Here is a 17,544-nt window from a genome sequence, read left to right on the forward strand (position 1 = left end):
GAATTAAGGGAACGGCAACTGTCGGTAAGGGTGAGGATGTAGAAGGGGAAACAATAACAGGAAGAGGAGCAACAGTAGGACGAGGAACAGCAACGGGAGGAAAGGGTACAACAAGAGGAGGAGGCGCAACAGCGGGAGGAGGTAAAATAACAGGGAGAGTTACATAAGGAGGTGGTGCAGAGGCAACAGTCCGACGCTCATTCAATAGCTTATTAATCAGCTCGTCAGAGGTATGAAAATCCTGAGACGGATATATTTTCTGTACTCCAAGTTGAAAAGTCCTATCCATACTTCTAATAAATTCCGACTGTCTCTGTTGATCATACAGTAATGCTTTTTCAGTATTAGACATGTGTCGACGTGCATGTTTTTTTTTACTCTTAAATTGCTGCATAGCTTCCTTTCTCCAAACTTTAATTATATCAAATACTGCAGGCCTAGCCTTTTTCTTCAACCATATATACTCTAAATATTCTACACGGACAATTTCAAAACTACCATGAACTGGCCACTGAAATTCGGAAGCATGTCTAGTTTGTCTGTGCCAAATATTGTTAAATACAATACTATTTAGGCCGTACTTAAAGTAAATTAAACAAGCCGGTGACCCAACAGGTGGCGCCAGTTAGCCTCGTCCCAAAGATTGTCTGTCTCTGCGGAATAAACCCCTGAAACAGGCAGACAATTTCCCAGGCATGTCACATTAATGGTGTTACCTGTCGTCATTTGTCCTCGCGAGTGCAAAATTGGAACCAATATCAGGATTCTTAGGAATCGGGGCATGACTCAGCTGATTTCAAAGTCTAATGAGGTCGGATCGGATTACAAAGGCTCCCGGTGGTTGGCGATTTCGGCAAAGAGCCCTCCACGATATGGGGACCCTCATCAAGATGCCCTCTGGAACTGCATGCTCACCGCTCAGGGATCGGATCGTGCAGTACTGTCGAGGTGTCGCATCTCATACATAAGGGGCCCCTTTTCACTCTCCGATACTGGTCCGATAGCCCCTTCTTCTTTTCAGTCAGGTGACATCCACCTTGAGGGTGCCTATTCGGGTGCCATCTGAAAGACCGAAGAAATACTGAGGCTTTGTACCACAAAATGAAATACGCCAATCACGGGTCGAATGATACAAGTATCTTTATTTCTGTACAGTTTCAAAGCACAATCAGATAGCTATCTGGCCCCCAACACCTCGAAGTGTGTACCAGCTGACACTGTGAGGGGTGAGAGTGGTGGACATCCTAATACAGGCTTTTCTATACACCAGTCCGGTCATTGTCCAGCCCCTTTCCAAACTAATAATTTACATACAAGGGTTCATGCCCAGTTCATATGACAAATATGACAATATTGTTTAACACATTTAACATGTTTGTTTGTCCATGAAAATTCAATGGCGACGTTGGTCCTCCAGCTTACAGTAAGCCTAGTTTCAAGAATGAAGACAATGTGTTTCAGCCAAAGCGCACGGTTTGAGTTTGTTCTACATTGTTTCATTGTTTAAATGAGGATGACGCTGTGGGCGAAGACTTTAGATTTTAGTTCATACTAGTCACAAGGTTTCTTTGCACAGAACAAACATTCTGCTCTCGGCGGCCTTTATATTGACGTAGCTCAAAGTTCATTTGGATCAGCTGTAGCCGAAAACACAGTCCACCATTTTAGAACACAAAGCAAGAGTTAAAATCAAAATGGCGGATGGTACTAAGATGCCGGCAAAGTCAATTTGAATCAGAGCATTTTAAATGCGGTTTTCTGTACAATGCGAATGTGTTTAGGCCAATGTTCATAACCAAATGGTATTATACGAATATGGTTTAACACCATCATGGGAGCCCCAAGAAGATTACCTATTATCACTGAACAGAACTTTCATGGGAGCCCTAGGATTACCTATTATAAGTGAACAGAACATTCAAGGAAGCCATAAGATTACCTATTATCAGTGTACAGAACCTTCATGGAAGCCCAAAGATGACCTATTATCAGTGAACAGTAGCTTGAAGGAAGCCATAAGATTTTTTATTATCAGTGAACAGAACCTTCAAGAAAGCCCTAGGATTACCTATTATCAGTGAACAGAACTTTTATGGGAGCCCTATGAAGATAACCTATTATCAGTGAACAGGACCTTCATGGGAGCCCTAGGATTACCTTTATCAGTACACAGAACCTACATGGGAGCCCAAGGAATATCTAATATCAGTGAACAGAACCTTCAAGGAAGCCCTAAAATTATCTATTATCAGTGAACAGAACCTTCATGGGAGCCCTACAATGACCTATTATCAGTGAACAGAGCCTTCATGGAAGCCCTAAGATTACCTATTATCAGTGAACAGAACCTTAATGGGAGCCTGTGAAGATTACCCATGATCAGTGAACAGAACCTTCATGGGAGCCCTAGGATTACCTACTATCAGTGAACAGAACCTTCAAGGAAGCCCTAAGATTCCTTATGATCAGTTGACAAAACCTTCATGGAAGCCCTAGGATAACCTATTATCAGTGAACAGGAGCTTCAAGTAAGCCCTCGGATTACCTATTATCGGTGACCAGAACCTTCATGGGAGCCCTAGGATTACCTATTATCAGTGAACAGACCCTTAATGGGAGTCCTAAGATTACCTGTTATCAGTGAAGAGAACCTTCAAGGAAGTCCTAAGATGACGTATTATGAATAAACAGAACCTTCACAGGAGCGCTAGGATTCCATATTATAAGTGAGCAGACCCTACATGAGAGATATAGGATTACCTATAATCAGTGAACAGAACCATGAAGGAATCCCTAAGATTGTCTATTATCAGTGAACAGAACCTTCATGGAAGCCCTAAGATGATCTATTATCAGTGGACAGAACCTTCAAGGAAGCCCTCAGATTACCTATTATCAGTGAACAGAACCTTCATGGGAGCCCTAGCATTACTTATCAGTAATCAAAACCTACAAGGGAGGCTTAGGACTACCTATAATCAGTGAGCAGAACTTTCATGGAAGCCCAAAGATGACATATTATCAGTGAACATAGCCTTCATGGAAGCCCTAGGATTACCTATTATCAGTGAACAGAACCTTTATAGAAACCCTATGATTACCTATTATCAGTGATTAGAACCTTCATGGGATCCCTTGGATTACCTATTATCAGTAAACAGAACCTTCAAGGGAGCCCCATGATTACCTACTATCAGTGAACACAACATTTAAGGAAGCCCTAAAATGACCTATTATCAGTGAACAGAATCTTCATGGAAGCCCTACGATTACCTATTATCATTGAACAGAACCTTCAAGGAAGCCCTAAAATCACCTATTATCAGTGAACAGAACCTTCATGAGACCCCAAGAAGATTTTCTATTATCAGTGAAAAGAACCATCAAGGAAGCCCTAAGATTACCTATTATTAGTGAACAGAACCTTCAAGGAAGGCGTAAGATTAACTATTATCAGTGACCAGAACCTTCATGGGAGCCCTACGATGACCTATTATCATTGAACAGAGCCTTCATGGAAGCCCTAAGATTACCTATTATCAGTGAACAGAACCTTCATGGGAACCCTACGACGATTACCCATTATCAGTGAACAGAACCTTCATGGAAGCCTAGGATTATCTATTATCAGTGAACAGAACCTTCAAGGAAGCACTAAGATGACCTATTATCAGATAAAAGAACCTTTATGGAAGCTCTGGGATTACCTATTATCAGTGAACAGTAGCTTCAAGTAAGCCCTACGATTACCTATTATTGGTGACCAGAACCTTCATGGAAGCCCTAGGATTACTTATTATAAGTGAACAGACCCTTCATGGGAGCCCTGCGATTAGCTATCATCATTGGACAGAACCTTCAAGGAAGCCCTAAAATGACCTATTATCAGTGAACAGAGCCTTCATGGAAGCTCTTGGATTACCTATTATCAGTGTACAGAACCTTCATGGAAGCCCAAAGATGACCTATTATCAGTGAACAGTAGCTTGAAGGAAGCCATAAGATTTTTTATTATCAGTGAACAGAATTTTCAAGGAAGCCCTAGGATTACCTATTATCAGTGAACAGGACCTTCATGGGAGCCCTAGGATTACCTTTATCAGTACACAGAACCTACATGGGAGCCCAAGGAATATCTAATATCAGTGAACAGAACCTTCAAGGAAGCCCTAAAATTATCTATTATCAGTGAACAGAACCTTCATGGGAGCCCTACAATGACCTATTATCAGTGAACAGAGCCTTCATGGAAGCCCTAAGATTACCTATTATCAGTGAACAGAACCTTAATGGGAGCCTATGAAGATTACCCATGATCAGTGAACAGAACCTTCATGGGAGCCCTAGGATTACCTACTATCAGTGAACAGAACCTTCAAGGAAGCCCTAAGATTCCTTATGATCAGTTGACAAAACCTTCATGGAAGCCCTAGGATAACCTATTATCAGTGAACAGTAGCTTCAAGTAAGACCTCGGATTACCTATTATCGGTGACCAGAACCTTCATGGGAGCCCTAGGATTACCTATTATCAGTGAACAGACCCTTAATGGGAGTCCTAAGATTACCTGTTATCAGTGAAGAGAACCTTCAAGGAAGTCCTAAGATGACGTATTATGAATAAACAGAACCTTCACAGGAGCGCTAGGATTCCATATTATAAGTGAGCAGACCCTACATGAGAGATATAGGATTACCTATAATCAGTGAACAGAACCATGAAGGAATCCCTAGGATTGTCTATTATCAGTGAACAGAACCTTCATGGAAGCCCTAAGATGATCTATTATCAGTGGACAGAACCTTCAAGGAAGCCCTCAGATTACCTATTATCAGTGAACAGAACCTGCATGGGAGCCCTAGCATTACTTATCAGTAATCAAAACCTACAAGGGAGGCTTAGGACTACCTATAATCAGTGAGCAGAACTTTCATGGAAGCCCAAAGATGACATATTATCAGTGAACATAGCCTTCATGGAAGCCCTAGGATTACCTATTATCAGTGAACAGAACCTTTATAGAAACCCTATGATTACCTATTATCAGTGATTAGAACCTTCATGGGATCCCTTGGATTACCTATTATCAGTAAACAGAACCTTCAAGGGAGCCCCATGATTACCTACTATCAGTGAACACAACATTTAAGGAAGCCCTAAAATGACCTATTATCAGTGAACAGAATCTTCATGGAAGCCCTACGATTACCTATTATCATTGAACAGAACCTTCAAGGAAGCCCTAAAATCACCTATTATCAGTGAACAGAACCTTCATGAGACCCCAAGAAGATTTTCTATTATCAGTGAAAAGAACCATCAAGGAAGCCCTAAGATTACCTATTATTAGTGAACAGAACCTTCAAGGAAGGCGTAAGATTAACTATTATCAGTGACCAGAACCTTCAGGGGAGCCCTACGATGACCTATTATCATTGAACAGAGCCTTCATGGAAGCCCTAAGATTACCTATTATCAGTGAACAGAACCTTCATGGGAACCCTACGACGATTACCCATTATCAGTGAACAGAACCTTCATGGAAGCCTAGGATTATCTATTATCAGTGAACAGAACCTTCAAGGAAGCACTAAGATGACCTATTATCAGAAAAAAGAACCTTTATGGAAGCCCTGGGATTACCTATTATCAGTGAACAGTAGCTTCAAGTAAGCCCTACGATTACCTATTATTGGTGACCAGAACCTTCATGGGAGCCCTAGGATTACTTATTATAAGTGAACAGACCCTTCATGGGAGCCCTGCGATCAGCTATCATCATTGGACAGAACCTTCAAGGAAGCCCTAAAATGACCTATTATCAGTGAACAGAGCCTTCATGGAAGCTCTAGGATTACCTATTATAAGTGAACAGAACCTTCATGGGAGCCCTGGGATTACCTTTATCAGTAAACAGAACCTACATGGGAGCCCAGGGAATACTTATTATCAGTGAACAGAACCTTCAAGGAAGCCCTAAAATGATCTATTATCAGTGAACAGAACCTTCATGGGAGCCCTACGATGACCTATTATCAGTGAACTGAGCCTTCATGGAAGCCCTAAAATGACATATTATCAGTGAACAGAACCTTCATGGGAGCCCTACGAAGATTACCCATTATCAGTGAACAGAACCTTCATGGGAGCCCTAGGATTACATATTATCAGTGAACAGAACTTTCAAGTAAGCACTAAGATTCCCTATTATCAGATAAAAGAACCTTCATGGAAGCCCTAGGATTACCTATTATCAGTGAACAGTTGCTTCAAGTAAGCCCTACGATTACCTATTGCCGGTGAACAGAACCATCAAGGAAGCCCTAAGATTACCTATTATCAGTGAACAGAACCTTCATGGGAGCCCTACGATTATCTGTTATCAGTGAAGAGAACCTTCAAGGAAGTCCTAAAATAATGTATTATGAGTGTACAGAACCTTTACGGGAGCCCTAGGATTCCATATCATAAGTGAGCAGACCCTTCATGGGAGCCCTAGGATTACCTATAATCAGTGAACAGAACCATGAAGGAATTCCTAAGATTGTCTATTATCAGTGAACAGAACCTTCATGGAAGCCCTCAAATGAGCTATTATCAGTGAACAGAACCTTCATGGAAGCCCTAAGATTACCTATTATCAGTGAACAGAACCTTCATGAAAGCCCTAGCATTACTTATCAGCAAACAAAACCTAAATGGGAACCCTAGGACTACCTATTATCAGTGAACAGAACCTTCATGGAAGCCCGAAGATTACATATTATCAGCGAACATAGCCTTCATGGAACCCCTAGGATTACCTATTATCAGTAAACAGAACCTTCGAGGGAGCCCCATGATTACCTATTATCAGTGAACACAACCTTTAAGGAAGCCCTAAAACTACCTATTATCAGTGAACAGAATCTTCATGGAAGCCCTGCGATTACCTATTATCAGTGAACAGAACCTTAAAGGAAGCCTGAAGATCACCTATTATCAGTAAACAGAACCTTCAAGGAAGCCATAAGATTACCTATTATCAGTGAACCGAACTTTCAAGGAAGCCATAAGATTACCTATTATCAGTGAACAGAACCTTCATGGGAGCCCTAGGATTACCTATGATCAGTTAACAGAGCCTTCATGGGAGCCCTAGGATTACCTATTATATGTGAACAGAATCTTTATGGAAGCCCTACGATTACCTATTATCAGTGAACAGAACCTTCAAGGAAGCCCTAACATTACATATTATCAGTGAACAGAACTTTCATGAGAGCCCAAAGAAGATTTTCTATTATCAGTGTAAAGAACCTTCATGGGAGCCCTATGATTACATATTATTAGTAAACTGAATGAACCTTCAAGGAATCCCTAAAATGACCTATTATCAGTGAACAGTACCTTCAAGGAAGCCACAAGATTACCTATTATCAGTGAACAGAACCTTCAAGGAAGCCCTAGGATTTCCTATTATCAATGAACAGAACCACTAAGGAAGCCCTAAGATTACCTATTATTACTGAACAGAAGCTTCAAGGAAGGCGTACGATCAACTATTATCAGTGACCAGAACCTTCATGGGTGCCCTAGGATTACTTATTACCAGTGAACAGACCCTTAATGGGAGCCCTACGATTACCTATCACCAGTGGACAGAACCTTCAAGGAAGCCCTAAAATGACCTATTATCAGTGAACAGAGCCATCATGGAAGCCATAGGATTACCTATTATCAGTGAACAGAACCTTCATGGAAGACCTAGCATTACTTATCAGCAAACAAAACCTAAATGGGAACCCTAGGACTACCTATTATCAGTGAACAGAACCTTCATGGAAGCCCGAAGATTACATATTATCAGCGAACATAGCCTTCATGGAACCCCTAGGATTACCTATTATCAGTAAACAGAACCTTCAAGGGAGCCCCATGATTACCTATTATCAGTGAACACAACCTTTAAGGAAGCCCTAAAACTACCTATTATCAGTGAACAGAATCTTCATGGAAGCCCTGCGATTACCTATTATCAGTGAACAGAACCTTAAAGGAAGCCTGAAGATCACCTATTATCAGTGAACAGAACCTTCATGATAGCCCCAAGAAGATTTTCTATTATCAGTGAACAGAACCTTCATGGGGGCCCTATGATTACCTATTATCAGTGAACCGAACTTTCAAGGAAGCCATAAGATTACCTATTATCAGTGAACAGAACCTTCATGGGAGCCCTAGGATTACCTATGATCAGTTAACAGAGCCTTCATGGGAGCCCTAGTATTACCTATTATATGTGAACAGAATCTTTATGGAAGCCCTATGATTACCTATTATCAGTGAACAGAACCTTCAAGGAAGCCCTAACATTACATGTTATCAGTGAACAGAACTTTCATGAGAGCACAAAGAAGATTTTCTATTATCAGTGTAAAGAACCTTCATGGGAGCCCTATGATTACCTATTATTAGTAAACTGAATGAACCTTCAAGGAATCCCTAAAATGACCTATTATCAGTGAACAGTACCTTCAAGGAAGCCATAAGATTACCTATTATCAGTGAACAGAACCTTCAAGGAAGCCCTAGGATTTCCTATTATCAATGAAGAGAACCATCAAGGAAGCCCTAAGATTACCTATTATTACTGAACAGAAGCTTCAAGGAAGGCGTACGATCAACTATTATCAGTGACCAGAACCTTCATGGGTGCCCTAGGATTACTTATTACCAGTGAACAGACCCTTAATGGGAGCCCTACGATTACCTATCACCAGTGGACAGAACCTTCAAGGAAGCCCTAAAATGACCTATTATCAGTGAACGGAGCCTTCATGGAAGCCCTAGGATTACCTATTATCAGTGAACAGGACCTTTATGGGAGCCCTAGGATTACCTTTATCAGTAAACAGAACCTACATGGGAGCCCATGGAATACCTATTATCAGTGAACAGAACCTTCAAGGAAGCCCTAAAATTATCTATTATCAGTGAACAGAACCTTCATGGGAGCCCTACGAAGATTACCCATGATCAGTGAAGAGAACCTTCATGGGAGTCCTAGGATTACCTACTATCAGTGAACAGAACCTTCAAGGAAGCCCTAAGATTCCCTATTATCAGTTAACAGAACCTTCATGGAAGCCCTAGGATTACCTATTATCAGTGAGCAGTAGCTTCAAGTAAGCCCTAGGATTACCTATTATCAGTGAACAGACCCTTAATGGGAGACCTAAGATTACCTATTGTCAGTAAACAGAACCATCAAGGAAGCCCTAAGATTACCTATTATCAGTGAACAGAACCTTCATGGGAGCCCTACGATTACCTGTTATCAATGAAGAGAACCTTCAAGGAAGTCCTAAAATGACGTATTATGAATGTACAGAACCTTCACGGGAGCCCTAGGATTCCATATTATAAGTGAACAGACCCTTCATGGGAGCCCTACGATTACCTATCATCATTGGACAGAACCTACAAGGAAGCCATAAGATTACCTATTATCAGTGAACAGAACCTTCATGGGAGCCCTAGGATTACCTTTATCAGTAAACAGAACCTACATGGGAGCCAAGGGCCTACCTATTATCAGTGAACAGAACCATCAAGGAAGCCCTAAAATGATCTATTATCAGTGAACAGAACCTTAATGGGAGCCCTACGATGACCTATTATCAGTGAACAGAGCCTTCATGGAAGCCCTAAGATTACCTATTATCAGTGAACAGAACCCTACATGGGAGCCCTACGAAGATTTCCCATTATCAGTGAACAGAACCTTCATGGGAGCCCTAGGATTACCTATTATCAGTGAACAGAACCTACATGGGAGCTTAGGGAATACTTATTATCAGTGAACAGAACCTTCAAGGAAGCCTTAAAATGATCTATTATCAGTGAACAGAACCTTCATGGGAGCCCTACGATGACCTATTATCAGTGAACTGAGCCTTCATGGAAGCCCTAAAATGACGTATTATTAGTGAACAGAACCTTCATGGGAGCCCTAGGATTACATATTATCAGTGAACAGAACCTTCAAGTAAGCACTAAGATTCCCTATTATCAGATAATAGAACCTTCATGGAAGCCCTAGGATTACCTATTATCAGTGAACAGTTGCTTCAAGTAAGCCCTACGATTACCTATTGTCGGTGAACAGAACCATCAAGGAAGCCCTAAGATTACCTGTTATCAGTGAACAGAACCTTCATGGGAGCCCTACGATTATCTGTTATCAGTGAAGAGAGCCTTCAAGGAAGTCCTAAAATAACGTATTATGAGTGTACAGAACCTTCACGGGAGCCCTAGGATTCCATATTATAAGTGAGCAGACCCTTCATGGGAGCCCTAGGATTACCTATAATCAGTGAACAGAACCATGAAGGAATCCCTAAGATTGTCTATTATCAGTGAACAGAACCTTCATGGAAGCCCTAAAATGATATATTATCAGTGAACAGAACCTTTTTGGGCGGCCTACGATGACCTATTATCAGTGGACAGAACCTTCAAGGAAGCCCTAAGATTACCTATTATCAGTGAACAGAACCTTCATTGGAGCCCTAGCATCACTTATCAGCAAACAAAACCTAAATGGGAACCCTAGGACTACCTATTATCAGTGAACAGAACCTTCATGGTAGCCCGAAGATTACATATTATCAGCGAACATAGCCTTCATGGAACCCCTAGGATTACCTATTATCAGTAAACAGAACCTTCAAGGGAGCCCCATGATTACCTATTATCAGTGAACACAACCTTTAAGGAAGCCCTAAAACTACCTATTATCAGTGAACAGAATCTTCATGGAAGCCCTGCGATTACCTATTATCAGTGAACAGAACCTTCAAGGAAGCCTGAAGATCACCTATTATCAGTGAACAGAACCTTCATGATAGCCCCAAGAAGATTTTCTATTATCAGTGAACAGAACCTTCATGGGGGCCCTATGATTACCTATTATCAGTGAACCGAACTTTCAAGGAAGCCATAAGATTACCTATTATCAGTGAACAGAACCTTCATGGGGGCCCTATGATTACCTATAATCAGTGAACCGAACTTTCAAGGAAGCCATAAGATTACCTATTATCAGTGAACAGAACCTTCATGGGAGCCCTAAAATTATCTATTATCAGTGAACAGAACCTTCATGGGAGCCCTACGAAGATTACCCATGATCAGTGAAGAGAACCTTCATGGGAGCCCTAGGATTACCTACTATCAGTGAACAGAACCTTCAAGGAAGCCCTAAGATTCCCTATTATCAGTTAACAGAACCTTCATGGAAGCCCTAGGATTACCTATTATCAGTGAACAGTAGCTTCAAGTAAGCCCTACGATTACCTATTATCGGTGACCAGAACCTTCATGGGAGCCCTAGGATTACCTATTATCAGTGAACAGACCCTTAATGGGAGACCTAAGATTACCTATTGTCAGTAAACAGAACCATCAAGGAAGCCCTAAAATTACCTATTATCAGTGAACAGAATCTTCATGGAAGCCTTACGATTACCTATTATCAGTGAACAGAACCTTCAAGGAAGCCCTAACATCACCTCTTATCAGTGAACAGAACCTTCATAAGAGCCCCAAGAAGATTTTCTATTATCAGTGAACAGAACCATCAAGGAAGCCCTAGGATTACCTATTATTAGTGAAAAGAACCTTCAAGGAAGGTGTAAGATTAACTATTATCAGTGACCAGAACCTTCATGGGTGCCCTAGGATTACTTATTATAAGTGAGCAGACCGTTCATGGGAGCCCTACGATTACCTATCATCATTGGACAGAACCTTCAAGGAAGCCATAAGATTACATATTATCAGTGAACAGAACCTTCATGGGAGCCCTAGGATTACCTTTATCAGTAAACAGAACCTACATGGGAGCCCAGGGAATACCTAGTATCATTGAACAGAACCTTCAAGCAAGCCCTAAAATGATCTATTATCAGTGAACAGAAACTTCATGGGAGCCCTACGATGGCCTATTATCAGTGAACAGAGCCTTCATGGAAGCCCTAATATTACCTATTATCAGTGAACAGAACCTTCATGGGAGCCCTACAAAGATTACCCATTATCAGTGAACAGAACCTTCATGGGAGCCCTGGGATTACCTATTATCAGTGAACAGAACCTTCAAGGAAGCACTAAGATTCCCTATTATCAGATAAAAGAACCTTCATGGAAGCCCTAGGATTACCTTTTATCAGTGAACAGTAGCTTCAAGTAAGCCCCACGATTACCTATTATCAGTGAACACAACCTTTAAGGAAGCCCTAAAACTACCTATTATCAGTGAACAGAATCTTCATGGAAGCCCTGCGATTACCTATTATCAGTGAACAGAACCTTCAAGGAAGCCTGAAGATCACCTATTATCAGTGAACAGAACCTTCATGATAGCCCCAAGAAGATTTTCTATTATCAGTGAACAGAACCTTCATGGGGGGCCTATGATTACCTATTATCAGTGAACCGAACTTTCAAGGAAGCCATAAGATTACCTATTATCAGTGAACAGAACCTTCATGGGAGCCCTAGGATCACCCATGATCAGTTAACAGAGCCTTCATGGGAGCCCTAGGATTACCTATTATAAGTGAACAGAATCTTTATGGAAGCCCTACGATTACCTATTATCAGTGAACAGAACCGTCAAGGAAGCCCTAACATTACATATTATCAGTGAACAGAACTTTCATGAGAGCCCAAAGAAGATTTTCTATTATCAGTGTAAAGAACCTTCATGGGAGCCCTATGATTACCTATTATTAGTGAACTGAATGAACCTTCAAGGAATCCCTAAAATGACCTATTATCAGTGAACAGTACCTTCAAGGAAGCCATAAGATTACCTATTATCAGTGAACAGAACCTTCAAGGAAGCCCTTGGATTTCCTATTATCAATGAACAGAACCATCAAGAAGCCCTAAGATTACCTACTATTACTGAACAGAAGCTTCAAGGAAGGCGTAAGATCAACTATTATCAGTGACCAGAACCTTCATGGGTGCCCTAGGATTACTTATTACCAGTGAACAGACCCTTAATGGGAGCCCTACGATTACCTATAACCAGTGGACAGAACCTTCAAGGAAAACCTAAAATGACCTATTATCAGTGAACAGAGTCTTCATGGAAGCCCTAGGATTACCTATTATCAGTGAACAGGACCTTCATGGGAGCCCTAGGATTACCTTTACCAGTAAACAGAACCTACATGGGAGCCCAAGGAATACCTATTATCAGAGAACAGAACCTTTAAGGAAGCCCTAAAATTATCTATTATCAGTGAACAGAACCTTCATGGGAGCCCTACGAAGATTACCCATGATCAGTGAAGAGAACCTTCATGGGAGCCCTAGGATTACCTACTATCAGTGAACAGAACCTTCAAGGAAGCCCTAAGATTCCCTATTATCAGTTAACAGAACCTTCATGGAAGCCCTAGGATTACCTATTATCAGTGAACAGTAGCTTCAAGTAAGCCCTAGGATTACCTATTATCGGTGACCAGAACCTTCATGGGAGCCCTAGGAGTACCTATTATCAGTGAACAGACCCTTAATGGGAGTCCTAAGATTACCTATTGTCAGTAAACATAACCATCGAGGAAGCCCTAAGATTACCTATTATCAGTGAACAGAACCTTCATGGGAGCCCTACGATTACCTGTTATCAGTGAAGAGAACCTTCAAGGAAGTCCTAAAATGAAGTATTATGAGTAAACAGAACCTTCACGGGAGCGCTAGGATTCCATATTATAAGCGAGCAGACCCTTCATGGGAGCTCTAGGATTACCTATAATCAGTGAACAGAACCATTAAGGAATCCCTAAGATTGTCTATTATCAGTGAACAGAACCTTCATGGAAGCCCTAAGATGATCTATTATCAGTGGACAGAACCTTCAAGGAAGCCCTAAGATTACCTATTATCAGTTAACATAGCCTTCATGGAAGCCCTAGGATTACCTATTATCAGTGAACAGAACCTTCATAGAAACCCTATGATTACCTATTATCAGTGTTTAGAACCTTCATGGGATCCCTTGGATAACCTATTATCAGTGAACAGACCCTTAATGGGAGCCCTAAGATTACCTGTTATCAGTGAACAGAACCATCAAGGAAGCCCTAAGATTACCTATTATTACTGAACAGAAGCTTCAAGGAAGGCGTACGATCAACTATTATCAGTGACCAGAACCTTCATGGGTGCCCTAGGATTACTTATTACCAGTGAACAGACCCTTAATGGGAGCCCTACGATTACCTATCACCAGTGGACAGAACCTTCAAGGAACCCCTAAAATGACCTATTATCAGTGAACGGAGCCTTCATGGAAGCCCTAGGATTACCTATTATCAGTGAACAGGACCTTTATGGGAGCCCTAGGATTACCTTTATCAGTAAACAGAACCTACATGGGAGCCCATGGAATACCTATTATCAGTGAACAGAGCCTTCAAGGAAGCCCTAAAATTATCTATTATCAGTGAACAGAACCTTCATGGGAGCCCTACGAAGATTACCCATGATCAGTGAAGAGAACCTTCATGGGAGTCCTAGGATTACCTACTATCAGTGAACAGAACCTTCAAGGAAGCCCTAAGATTCCCTATTATCAGTTAACAGAACCTTCATGGAAGCCCTAGGATTACCTATTATCAGTGAGCAGTAGCTTCAAGTAAGCCCTAGGATTACCTATTATCAGTGAACAGACCCTTAATGGGAGACCTAAGATTACCTATTGTCAGTAAACAGAACCATCAAGGAAGCCCTAAGATTACCTATTATCAGTGAACAGAACCTTCATGGGAGCCCTACGATTACCTGTTATCAATGAAGAGAACCTTCAAGGAAGTCCTAAGATGACGTATTATGAATGTACAGAACCTTCACGGGAGCCCTAGGATTCCATATTATAAGTGAACAGACCCTTCATGGGAGCCCTACGATTACCTATCATCATTGGACAGAACCTACAAGGAAGCCATAAGATTACCTATTATCAGTGAACAGAACCTTCATGGGAGCCCTAGGATTACCTTTATCAGTAAACAGAACCTACATGGGAGCCAAGGGCCTACCTATTATCAGTGAACAGAACCTTCAAGGAAGCCCTAAAATGATCTATTATCAGTGAACAGAACCTTCATGGGAGCCCTACGATGACCTATTATCAGTGAACAGAGCCATCAAGGAAGCCCTAAGATTATCTATTATCAGTGAACAGAACCTTCATGGGAGCCCTACGATTACCTGTTATCAATGAAGAGAACCTTCAAGGAAGTCCTAAAATGACGTATTATGAATGTACAGAACCTTCACGGGAGCCCTAGGATTCCATATTATAAGTGAACAGACCCTTCATGGGAGCCCTACGATTACCTATCATCATTGGACAGAACCTACAAGGAAGCCATAAGATTACCTATTATCAGTGAACAGAACCTTCATGGGAGCCCTAGGATTACCTTTATCAGTAAACAGAACCTACATGGGAGCCAAGGGCCTACCTATTATCAGTGAACAGAACCTTCAAGGAAGCCCTAAAATGATCTATTATCAGTGAACAGAACCTTCATGGGAGCCCTACGATGACCTATTATCAGTGAACAGAGCCATCAAGGAAGCCCTAAGATTATCTATTATCAGTGAACAGAACCTTCATGGGAGCCCTACGATTACCTGTTATCAATGAAGAGAACCTTCAAGGAAGTCCTAAGATGACGTATTATGAATGTACAGAACCTTCACGGGAGCCCTAGGATTCCATATTATAAGTGAACAGACCCTTCATGGGAGCCCTACGATTATCTATCATCATTGGACAGAACCTACAAGGAAGCCATAAGATTACCTATTATCAGTGAACAGAACCTTCATGGGAGCCCTAAGATTACCTTTATCAGTAAACAGAACCTACATGGGAGCCCAGGGAATACCTATTATCAGTGAACAGAACCTTCAAGGAAGCCCTAAAATTATCTATTATCAGTGAACAGAACCTTCATGGGAGCCCTAGGATTACCTATTATCAGTGAACAGAACCTTCATGGGAGCCCTAAGATTGCCTATTATCAGTGAACAGAGCCTTCATGGAAGCCCTAAGATTACCTATTATCAGTGAACAGAACCTTCATGGGAGCCCTAAGATTGCCTATTATCAGTGAACAGAGCCTTCATGGAAGCCCTAAGATTACCTATTATCAGTGAACAGAACCCTTCATGGGAGCCCTACGAAGATTTCCCATTATCAGTGAAAAGAACCTTCATGGGAGCCCTAGGATTACCTATTATCAGTGAACAGTAGCTTCAAGTAAGCCCTACGATTACCTATTATTGGTGACTAGAACCTTCATGGGAGCCGTAGGATTACCTATTATCAGTGAACAGACCCTTAATGGGAGCCCTAAGATTACCTGTTATCAGTGAACAGAACCATCAAGGAAGCCCTAAGATTACCTATTATCAGTGAACAGAACCTTCATGGGAGCCCTACGATTACCTGTTATCAATGAAGAGAACCTTCAAGGAAGTCCTAAGATGACGTATTATGAATGTACAGAACCTTCACGGGAGCCCTAGGATTCCATATTATAAGTGAACAGACCCTTCATGGGAGCCCTACGATTACCTATCATCATTGGACAGAACCTACAAGGAAGCCATAAGATTACCTATTATCAGTGAACAGAACCTTCATGGGAGCCCTAGGATTACCTTTATCAGTAAACAGAACCTACATGGGAGCCCAGGGAATACCTATTATCAGTGAACAGAACCTTCAAGGAAGCCCTAAAATTATCTATTATCAGTGAACAGAACCTTCATGGGAGCCCTACGATGACCTATTATCAGTGAACAGAGCCTTCATGGAAGCCCTAATATTACCTATTATCAGTGAACAGAACCTTCATGGGAGCCCTAGGATTACCTATTATCAGTGAACAGTAGCTTCAAGTAAGCCCTACGATTACCTATTATTGGTGACTAGAACCTTCATGGGAGCCGTAGGATTACCTATTATCAGTGAACAGACCCTTAATGGGAGCCCTAAGATTACCTGTTATCAGTGAACAGAACCATCAAGGAAGCCCTAAGATTACCTATTATCAGTGAACAGAACCTTCATGGGAGCCCTACGAGTACCTGTTATCAATGAAGAGAACCTTCAAGGAAGTCCTAAGATGACGTATTATGAATGTACAGAACCTTCACGGGAGCCCTAGGATTCCATATTATAAGTGAACAAACCCTTCATGGGAGCCCTACAATTACCTATGATCATTGGACAGAACCTACAAGGAAGCCATAGGATTACCTATTATCAGTGAACAGAACCTTCATGGGAGCCCTAGGATTACCTTTATCAGTAAACAGAACCTACATGGGAGCCCAGGGAATACCTATTATCAGTGAACAGAACCTTCAAGGAAGCCCTAAAATGATCTATTATCAGTGAACAGAACCTTCATGGGAGCCCTACAATGACCTATTATCAGTGAACAGAGCCTTCATGGAAGCCCTAA

Source organism: Ambystoma mexicanum, chromosome 4q, assembly GCF_040938575.1.
Source record: "Ambystoma mexicanum isolate Mex_15411 chromosome 4q, UKY_AmexF1_1, whole genome shotgun sequence".
NCBI lineage: Eukaryota > Metazoa > Chordata > Amphibia > Caudata > Ambystomatidae > Ambystoma > Ambystoma mexicanum.